Source organism: Curcuma longa, chromosome 15 (assembly GCF_044706935.1).
Source record: "Curcuma longa cultivar G26 ecotype Majalengka, Jawa Barat chromosome 15, ITB_CL_G26_1.1, whole genome shotgun sequence".
Classification (NCBI taxonomy): Eukaryota; Viridiplantae; Streptophyta; class Magnoliopsida; order Zingiberales; family Zingiberaceae; genus Curcuma; species Curcuma longa.
Genome location: NC_133875.1, coordinates 11,309,260 through 11,319,816, shown reverse-complemented (window position 1 = coordinate 11,319,816; position 10,557 = coordinate 11,309,260). Strand labels below are relative to the sequence as shown.

The window sequence follows — 10,557 nt, the reverse complement described above, 5'->3', positions numbered from 1 at the left end:
ACTTAATGTTCAACTATAAAATGAATACGCGAGTAAAAGATGAAAGTTATAGAAATAAAAATGTTATAATGAATGTATAAACATACAAAAAATAGATAGATAAGATATAAATTTTTTTAAAATAATATTAATACATACTTAAACATCCAATAAATATTTCATTTAGACGATGTAAAATCATGCATGAAAAATACACATTAAAAGTGAAAGAATAAGACCAAAGAAGAACAAAATAAAATTCATTTAAATATAAAAATATAATAAAAAATTAAATCCAATGATGTAAAAAAATCTACATAATTGACCCTATTTAATAAGATAAAGACTTAGTTGTTGTTTAGAATTCACTATAACTCGCTATTTATTCATCATTGACATGGATATGCATATTCTTATCCCATATAGCGTAACATTTTGGGTTTTGACAATCAACCATACCAATAGCAAAGTTTTCATTGCTGGGCTGATACCATTTTGATGCAGGGTGAACTAGTATTGCATTTACCACAATAATACGGCAAAACATCAGGTGGATTACACCATTTTCATCATTAGACTAACCAACTCTTCAGATAAAATTTAAAACAAAACAGTTCATAAATGGGGAATATTACCTAAAGATAGTGGAAAATTAAAATAAATTGTCAAAAGAAAACTCCATCCCAGACCCAGATTTGAACCAATATAAGTCAAAAAAAAAATTCTTAATGAAAAACTGAAGCCATTGTTAAAAAGATGCCTTTGCACAGGTTTCTTTTGGACCCGATGGTGCCATCATCTCTTGCACTACTTCCTTGAGGAATCAAGCCATGCATAACAAATATTTGCATTACCGTGCATCAGTTGAGTGATTTCAACTTACTCAAAGAACATACACCATTCTTCCCTGTCGTCCTAATAATCTCCAATATGTCTCTGGGATCAATGGACTTGCCCAACCCTCGGAATAAAACATCCTGCACAGCTTTATTAACAGGATGAAAAACAGCAGGGACTTGTGGAATTCCATGATCAAGAGAATTTGAGGGAGCAGACAGATCCTTGCTCATTATTTGCAACAACTGCATTAACTTTTTCACCAAAATTATGGTGCTGGTGGAATTGTACTTCAGTATTAATCCTAATCTCATCATCAATACGTCAACTTGAACCTTCAGCTGCACTAATGGAAACCTCAAAATATGCATTGGTTTCATGTATTCTGTTTGGACTAATATAAGGTTGTTTCTCTGTCATAAGAAAGGAATTTATTTGATGCACAACAGACGGGAATGTAATTCTGGTGGAAAAAATGCATTTTCCAACCTATCAATCCAAACAATAGGCTTCAACAAACCTGTTTGGAGAACTATGCAAACCATGCGCATGAAGTCTAACAAAATTCGTTGATTTTGATATCCTGATGCAGTAATTCCTTTCTTTGATTGGAAATCTTTCTAATTCACTATATTCTCAGGAAAATCATTCCATTCATCACCCTCTTAAGAAAGTACATGCTGCAGCAACCCACTTCTTGTAAACTCTGTATAATTCTTCAGAATACTGTTTTCTAGACTACAACCAAAATAAGAAGTGTTGTCCAATATAGAAGAGGGACCTTCACTAAGCCGTTTTGCAACCAGTCCATGATTCAACATCAGCAGAATAAAGAGCAGACTCTCTTTTCCTCTTGTCATCATCCTTTTTACCTCTCAATATCTGGAGATTCATATCCATCATCTTTTCCACACAAAAAAAAAATGCAAACTATTGACTAATTCTTTCCCAGGTAATTGTCTCCACTGCCACTAAGTACTAATCTACAATAATTCACAACCACTGATGACAAGGAAGTCAGCAAATATGTTCATCCTGCAGCAACATCCACAATACTTGAGACATTATAATAAAATTTCTTACAACAAGTGGTGTAAGAGAAGACAGCTTCTACCAGTGGAAAGCATGATTATCCACTATAGTGATTTATATATTAAACCAAACAAATAAAGGACAAACAGTATAGTGGCAAGCAAATGCAATTGTACCGAAAACATAACCCAAGCGGAGACTTTTTTTTCTTGGCTCATCTGAAAAATTAATTCTTTGAATTGCCTCTTCCAAAGTTATAACTCTACTCATACAACCTACAAGAGCAAAAGATTGGTAGAAATAGAGCTTAAAATTCAACAAAAACAAAGACAATAAATAAGAAGTGTAAATAATACAGTTTAAAACACAAAATAAGTTCCACTATGTTAAACAAATACGTATCAGTCATCATCCACTAATACCTACAAATCTCAAGTATCATTAATAAGCAATAGGAGGTTTTAGCCACTAAGCAGTGTATTCCTGGAAATAACTAAAAAAAGGAATCTGTAAAAGCTCATATCATATGGGTGTAGGTGAATTGACTCCATGATCAAATTTTAGCAGCATTCTCATTCCTAGGACACTGTAATTTTAAACTCTGTCTTCAGCTATAGTGATAGCTGAATGAGAGAATTCACAAATCTCACAAACTAACAATTATCATGAATAATGAAAATAGATGTTTTCTCCTCTTATCAGCATTTCATAAATGTTAGTACTTACATGCAACATGTGAGTTCATAGCACCATGATCAAGCACATCCTCAGCAGAAGATGAATTAAAATTTCAGCTTTGCATCTACATGATTTGAAAAACGCCTAAAAGAGTAACTACAATGAGTAACTATCAAGAATGGGTAATGGGTACTCCATGGTGCAACTCATCTCTCACCAACCCTATCACATTTAAAAGGGGTCTTAAAGAGTGGATGAATTAGCATAAAGCAAGCTATTACAGTGATGTGGAATGTACCAGATTGCTCAGCAATCTTCATGTACTTTTTCAAAGACCTCAGTTCTTATTTCCCTACAGCCTATCTGAAATTGAACCTTAGCTTGTTAAATGAGAGAACGCACCAACCTCATAGGTACACAAGAAATTAGGAATAGCTAGGTGTAGGCATGGTTCAGTTTATTTGTTGATTAAAAAGAATTCAAACCAAATTACACTGAAATGACCACAAATTTTCAAAATGAATTCAAAAGCTGAAATGTATAGTTTTCCAAAATGAATTGAACCAACTGGTGGTTTGATTTAAAATGAAATTTTAAAAATATAAAACGAAATAATATATCCTTTTTATCATCTACAAATACATGTATACACATACAGTAAATACACAAATATACACACATACATGAATATATATTCTTATTAATGTGATTTAATTGTCATTTTACCATTGGCCCACAATGAAACTGAACCAATGTCAAAACCGAGCCAATGAACAACAAAATCCCCAATGTTAGATTTGATTTTAATCCAGTTGCTTTTCAATTTTGGGTTTTTCGATGCAGGCGCCTAATAATTAGTCAGATGCAAGGTTTAAAATTTTGACTTGATTCAAAGTCTCAACTAGAGACTCGAAACAATATTATTTCATTTTGGTCAGGTGTCAACCACTCTAAGGAGGAGGCTAAGGAGGAGAAAGAACCAAACAAAGCGGCAGAGGAAAAGGAGGAAGAGGCAGATAAGATGGAGGAAGAGGAGGAAAAGACATGTGAGATAAAGGAAGAGGACAACATAGAGGTAGAGGAAGAGGAAGAGGCATGCCTTTTAAAGTCTCACTATAAAACCCTAGTCTACATCATCACTAGTGAAGGAGAGAGATGGCTTGTGGTTCATGGCTCAAAAGTGGTTAGATTCGATCAAATTGTTTTGATATTTGACGTGTTACTGCTATATGCATCAAGTGTATAGGTGGCTAGAATATTGCACATATAGCTCACAAAGGTTAGTGCCTCGTTATAATCAAGTTAGTTTGCACTCAACAACTCTAGGCTAGGAATGAATGTCAAGGCTCAAGGCACTTGAAGGGCACTATAGGGTGAAGAGCATTGAGGGGTTAGGAATGTGATTGCTAATCATGGATTCAATGGGTCGAAGACATGAAGGGAAGCTAACTCATAGGCAAAGTGAAAAGGTTGCTATGTGAAGCAAGCTGCATTTAATGCATCCAAGAGACCGAATGCCTAATAGGAGGTAGACTCGAGGGCCTGGAGTATCAAAAAGGTTGAAAACCTATAAGCTTGAACGAATGCAATGTAATCTTGTGATTTTTCTTTTAGGCAACATTTAGAATGATGTGTATAGGTAGATTAGACTTCCTAGTGGCTTATTTAAAGTCTTTGACCGAGGTACATTTCCTTAGTCATAGTCACTAATGCAACTCGATCCTGAAACTTTGCTTAGGTTTTAGTGAGGTGGAGTAGGAATTATTGACAAGATTTCAGCTAAACATGAGGTTTCGGTGAACAAAAAATTTTGTTTAAGCAACAATTGACTAGAGAAAGCATCAATTGACTAATAATATAATCGTTGGTTGCTTAATGGTCCTTTATGTTGGAGCAGTTAACTAGAGCCTACACCAATGGATGACAAAATGTGTCTATGGAGCAACATCTATATAAGACAAAATTATTCAACAGCAAAAGGGGTGCACGAAAATATTTTATATTCTTCAATGGTCAAATGCTCAAGTGCAAAAACTCTACCAGTACTTGAAATCAAAGTTGAAGACTTCAACACACAAGTTGATAATCTCTTCAACCTAAGCTTTGTATTTCATTTAAGAGGAAAACATTATTATAATCATTCCAAAGGTTTGCAATTGTAAGAGGTTATTCTATCGCCTCTTGTAAATGAATTGATTTTAGAGAATTGATCAAGAGTAACTCCCTAAGCAAGTAAATAGGTAGTAGAATAGGAGTGTCGCCTTCAAACTACATTACATATATATTATCATTTAATCCAATAAACTCTCAGTTAGTCATCTTCCAATGTAAGATTAAACTTAGTCATCACAAAAGGTAGCAAGATCTATCATTTGCTGACGTCCAACACTTATCCAGCAAAGGTAGCAACGATGACATCATAAAAAAAAACTAAAAAGCTTTATTCCCTTCATATCAAGAGTAATGTTATCACTAAATAAGGTGCTAAAATTATAAACCCAAGAGTAATTTCATGGTAATAATAATTACTCTTTTCTACTATATTACTAAAAGATAAAAAAAATTATCACCTGTACTAAACTTTCATCATGGTATATGAGGTACTATATAAAAATTTTTATATATAAATATTGTTCAAATAAGAAGATTTCAATATATAGAGAGGGAATTTCATCCTTAGCTAATTGATTAACTCATTAAAGTAATAAGAATTAGAAAGGATGAGAAAGAGAACATAAGAAAGTAGAAAGAGAACGAGGAAATGAGAAATAAAATAGAGAGAAGGAAAGGTTCGTCATGATGCTAGAAACTATCCTTTGAATCGAGACAACACCACTTTCTTCAGAAATATTCATTACATTACATAATCATATGAAATATAGAAGATAAACGAAAATGAGAATGGTTGCTTTTGGCGGTGCTATAATAGCTTAGATAGTTACCCCAAGTGGCAAGAGTAAAACCTTGCAAAGGTAGGTTTTAGGGAGGCAACCACCAAGCTAGCATTCACCTAGTGCTTCTCATGAGATACTTGAGTAGCACCGCACTTGATTTTAGCACCTGGATTCTCATAAAAACAACTTTGCTAATATACTACAACCTGCATGACTCACTCACAAATCTCTTGCATAAGAGAGAAGAAACAAAAGATAAATTTTATTCGATAACACAAAATCACCTCAAATAACATCCATACCTCTTTCATAAACTCTTAACAGCCCAAACACCTGAACAAAATAAACTACTCTTATTTAAAAAGTAATATTTATATTTAATAATAGATCTGAACACGGTCTAAACCCCAATTTAATTTACTTGTATGTCTGAATCTAGGTTGCATTAGGATATATTCTTTTATATCTTTCTTTTATTTTTTTTAAAATTAAAACTAGTTTATTTGTTTAGGGCTATTAGACTTGACCTATGTTATTTTACTAAAAGGCCTACCCAAGAGTTAAAACTATTATTTGATGTCATCTAAGTCCATCATCAATGTCAACATCAATCTTGATAACTCTATATAAAGTTATATGCCAATTATAAATTTAAATGCCAATTATACAACTTTCTAATACATTAACTAGAACTATTACATTAATTAAATGTAAATGCCAATTGTACAACTTTCTAATACATTAACTAGAACTATTACATTAATTAGAATTCATGATCCCTTCTATTCTTTACAGGTTCAGCCAAAACAAATTTAACTCACCTAACTACAGAAATTTTGTCAACTTTAAAAATGTTTATGTTCATGTACAACTATTTTTTTCATTTATCACTGATCAAATCTACACCTAATTGTTTTGAATACTATTTTTTTTCGAAGTAACACCACATGTCAATTTTAATATTCTCATCTCTACTACTTAATTATTATATATATATATATTTTAATGATCAAATTAATTTTTCATTTTATTTGATGAGATTTGTGTTCTTGAATAAATTTCCTCTTACACTTCCCTCTCTCAAGATCACTAAGTGGGAAAAGGTTTTATCATGTCACAACCATTAGAAGAATGTGAAGCATGGCATTATCTTTTCTAGCATCTATATAATATGGAAGTCTAACTTCTTTCCTTAATTTTTTTTAGACAATCTAACCACCAACATAAGACATAGGTCAATTTCTCTTGCATTCTCACCTCTTGTAAATTTAAGTCACAAAATGAAACCAAGGAGCTTGGTGCCCATGTAAGGTGGCAATGTTTGGCTTGGTGGTAATGAGCTACCACAATGAGGTAGGTAACACATTCTTTTGTTTTGAGAGAGATTATCAAAAAGAAGTGGCAATGGCATGTGGCATGGAAGAGTAAGTAGCGTCAGCAGCAAAAAGCATAGAAATAGAGTGAGATTGAAAAAGAAAGGAGAGCGAGGCATGATCCACATAAAGATAAAAGGGAGAAAACAAGGGGAGAGGATGCAATATAAAGAGATTCAAACATTTGGAGAGGTAATTATAATTAGTTCCAAATTGCTTTCATGTTATAACATGTTCATAGATAAAAATAGTTATTCTTATATATTTGGACTTTATCAATAGAGTGAGATTGAAAAAGAAAGGAGAGCGAGGCATGATCCACATAAAGATAAAAGGGAGAAAACAAGGGGAGAGGATGCAATATAAAGAGATTCAAACATTTGGAGAGGTAATTATAATTAGTTCCAAATTGCTTTCATGTTACAACATGTTCATAGATAAAAATAGTTATTCTTATATATTTGGACTTTATCAACATATTCAACGTCAAAACTTCAATTGCAACTATGTCTTTACATCCTTTTGTCAAAACCATTTCCTTCTTGCCTCCTTCCACCAAGAATCTTTACTCTTTTGATTTACTAGGTTCTCTTTATCAAGTGTTGGTTGCGGCTTTCATTCATGCAAACTAGTTCTCCCTTGTAAGAATGGAGTCCTTCCCGCTCTAATGAACTAGGTCTATAACATTTTCCTCACCATCAAATTTTTATTCTCAAGTATAAGGTAAGTTCTATTGGTGGTGGTTCCTAGGTTTAATGAGTAGGTACTCAAACCTTGGCAATGATTTCTTCATTTGGCATGAAGACTTTTGCTCATTGTCTAACAAAGTTCAAGGCCCTCCTAATCCTAGTCTCTCTCTTGAAGTGTGGTGTGCCTTATTTTGAAGCTGACATATGGTGCTAATTGTCTCAATCCAAAAGTACCTAGGTAATAATCATTCATTCAACATATAAAAGAATGCCTGTTGAAGTGCACTATTGTTGCTTCCTACAACACCATTTTATTGAGAAAATCTTAGCAAGAAAACTCATGTATATATCCATTAGTTTTACAAAAAATTTAAAACCAAAAGTACTCAACCTCTCCTCCATGATCACTACGAATCGGATTGATTTTTAGATTCTTCTCATTTTCAACTCTTTTACAAAAACTAATGAACATATAAAAAGACTCATACTTATGCTTAAGAAAGATAACCCATGTAAACGCCCTAAAACCATCTACTATGACTAAGTAATATTTACTATCACTAAGTGATGTAATGTCATGACTATTTAAGAGATCAAGATGTAATAATTTCAAAGGTTGAGATGTACTTAAAAGAGTTTTACCTATCTCAACCTTTGTGAGAGCACTTGGTTTGTTTGCCTTCTCAACAAGCATCACATAATTTGATATAGTTATCTTTAGCAATGCCTTTTACAAGTTGTTAAGATCATGAGGAGAAGTGACCGGATGACTAGAGTAGGGTGTGAATAGCACTTAACCTGCAAATACAACATTAAACTTACTCTTGCTAATGTCTTAGTAAGGTTAATCAAACACAATTAAAAGTCATGAAAATAATAAACAAATAAATGCCAACAAAACAATGTAATATGGTTCGGAACCCTCGCTCCTACTCCATAGCCTATGATCCTTTAATGAGTTACTCCTGAAAGTCCACTAGATTTTCTCTTTATTGGACTTCTTTGAGAAGTGGAGAAACCTCTCCACTCTCATAGTCTTCTTTACAAGATGAACAAATGAAGCATAAAAGATTAAAAGCTAAAATTAAATAAGGAGAACTCAGAAGTGTCGGGATTGTTGGTCATAATATCAAAATGTTAGAAGGGGTGAATAGCACAAAACTTGAAATATAAACTAAATACAAAGATTAAAAATGCAGCAAATACATAAAAATAATAAGAAAAATCACAAGCACTGAGTTAGGACCTCAAGTCCTACTCCACAAGCTAGCATTTCTTTAGGTGGATCAAGCCTGAAATTCTCACTAAAAAAACTCCTTTAAGAGACATTGTGTATATGTTGTGTACTCAAGATACCATTGCACCTCTATTTATAGTAACAAGAATGCATTTATCCACCTTCTACCCTATGACCTAACAATCCGTTCGGTGAATCAAGCCTGAAATTCCCACTAGAAAGGAACTCCTTCAAGAGAGGTAGAGAAACCTCACACAGAATAACTTCTTACATATGAAATATAGACACAAGAAACATATTACTGGACATGAGCACTAGAAGCTTTAAAATGAGCATAAAGAAGTGAATAGTTATTGTGTATGAGTTATGTATTCACGATCCTTTACACTCCTAACTTTAGTCGACTCCATGGGAATCCAACCAACTTAATATATTCAATAGAACGATACCCATGACAGTTGACTCAACCAGCCAATATAGAAAACTTTTCTTGTTCAAGAGCCACAAGAGTGGACCCAAATCAAACAAAGACCAAGTCTAACTTGAGAGCATAAGATTCTTCTAGTCATTTAGATAGTAGACTAAGTATCCTAGTCAACTTAAATATCTGATTTTGCTCATAAGCCCTCATAATCCTTCGGAATCAAGCTCATGCTGGGTCTACAACCATGAACTCATTGAACACTCTCAATTAAGCATATCTAACTCGAAATCGTGAACCCAAAAATTACAAGTCAAACAACCTCTAGTAGTTCTCAATCTTTGGTGGTTACAGCTTTACATTGCCCTAAGAGTTCACCTTTGTCAAGTCTCAGCCCAAGTCCCAATCTCTCGAATGCACTAAGTCCATGACATGTTCCACATGTCATCCTCCAAGATCACTTACAAAGTCCACCTTTTGTGACTCCCAACAAAACTATCGAACTAGCTCCAATCTCCTCATCATATGCTCCCTTGAATGTCTTATACCCCATCCTTCTTTGAACTCTAACATATATGTTAAGCCTTAAGTTGAACCATCTTAGTTGCACCAAGTCAACATCATAACTCGATCTCGTCGAGTCACAAGCTTTGCAAACTTCATGTGCATGTTACCAAGTCCTTGCAAATTCACACACAGGCAAATGTGCTAAAACCAAAGCATACTGATCACACACGACCAATCAAGGTAAGGCATGAGTGTGCCAACAAGAAAAAAATGCAGCAAGCGTAAATATTAGCCTTTGCACACTCCTCTTAGTCCTTTTATAGCCTTTAATCATGCTTAGTTTCACCTTTTGTTTTGTTGTTCTATCATCAATTAGTCGATTGGTTCCACCAACAATCAATTGTTTTTCAAATCACTACATAATTCAGTCTACCAACAGCTAACTCAGTCAATTGGCTTCCGCCATTAAACAATTGCTTCACTGTAAACCCTAGATCATCATATTGTTGCAGCTTCATTATGCCATATCATGGCTACCTTTTGACTTTCATGTTGAGTCATTAATGAGTTGAACTTGTTAAATCCACTACCCCAAGCCATCATGCTTGAGTCAACTACCTAGTCAACTCAACTAATAATTGACTAGAGACACCTGTTAGGATCGGTTGGTTCGCTAGAGGGGGGGTGAATAGCGTTTCTCGCTTTTTCTTGTTCTTTCTCTGCACAGAGATTAGCGGAAGCAAAAATATAAAGAGAAAGAAAGAGATCAACGCTAACCCGGTTTGTTTACTTGGTCTCCACCTCCGCAGAGGTGACTAATCCAAGGATCCACACGCACACACACACCCGATGCACTATGAATCTTCTCCTTCTCGAAAACCTCGAAGGCGGAGAAACCTTTACAACTCTT

General features: G+C 34.0%; 1 protein-coding gene across 3 annotated transcripts in view; it reads right to left on the bottom strand.

The window, feature by feature from the left end:
• Positions 1-511: 511 nt before the first annotated feature.
• The window catches only part of LOC141845775 (pentatricopeptide repeat-containing protein At4g17616), an 18,315-nt gene continuing 8,269 nt past the window's right edge, over positions 512-10,557 (bottom strand). For 2 of the 3 annotated variants that reach the window (XM_074733779.1, XM_074733782.1), the window contains exons 3-5: positions 8,125-8,280; positions 2,025-2,123; positions 512-1,851 (exon numbers count right to left, since the gene is read on the bottom strand). The gene's annotated coding sequence lies outside the window, so the exon portion shown is untranslated. Of the gene's footprint in view, positions 1,852-2,024; positions 2,124-5,468; positions 5,754-8,124; positions 8,281-10,557 lie in introns of all 3 variants that reach the window. The other variant, XM_074733780.1, reaches the window with a different exon arrangement.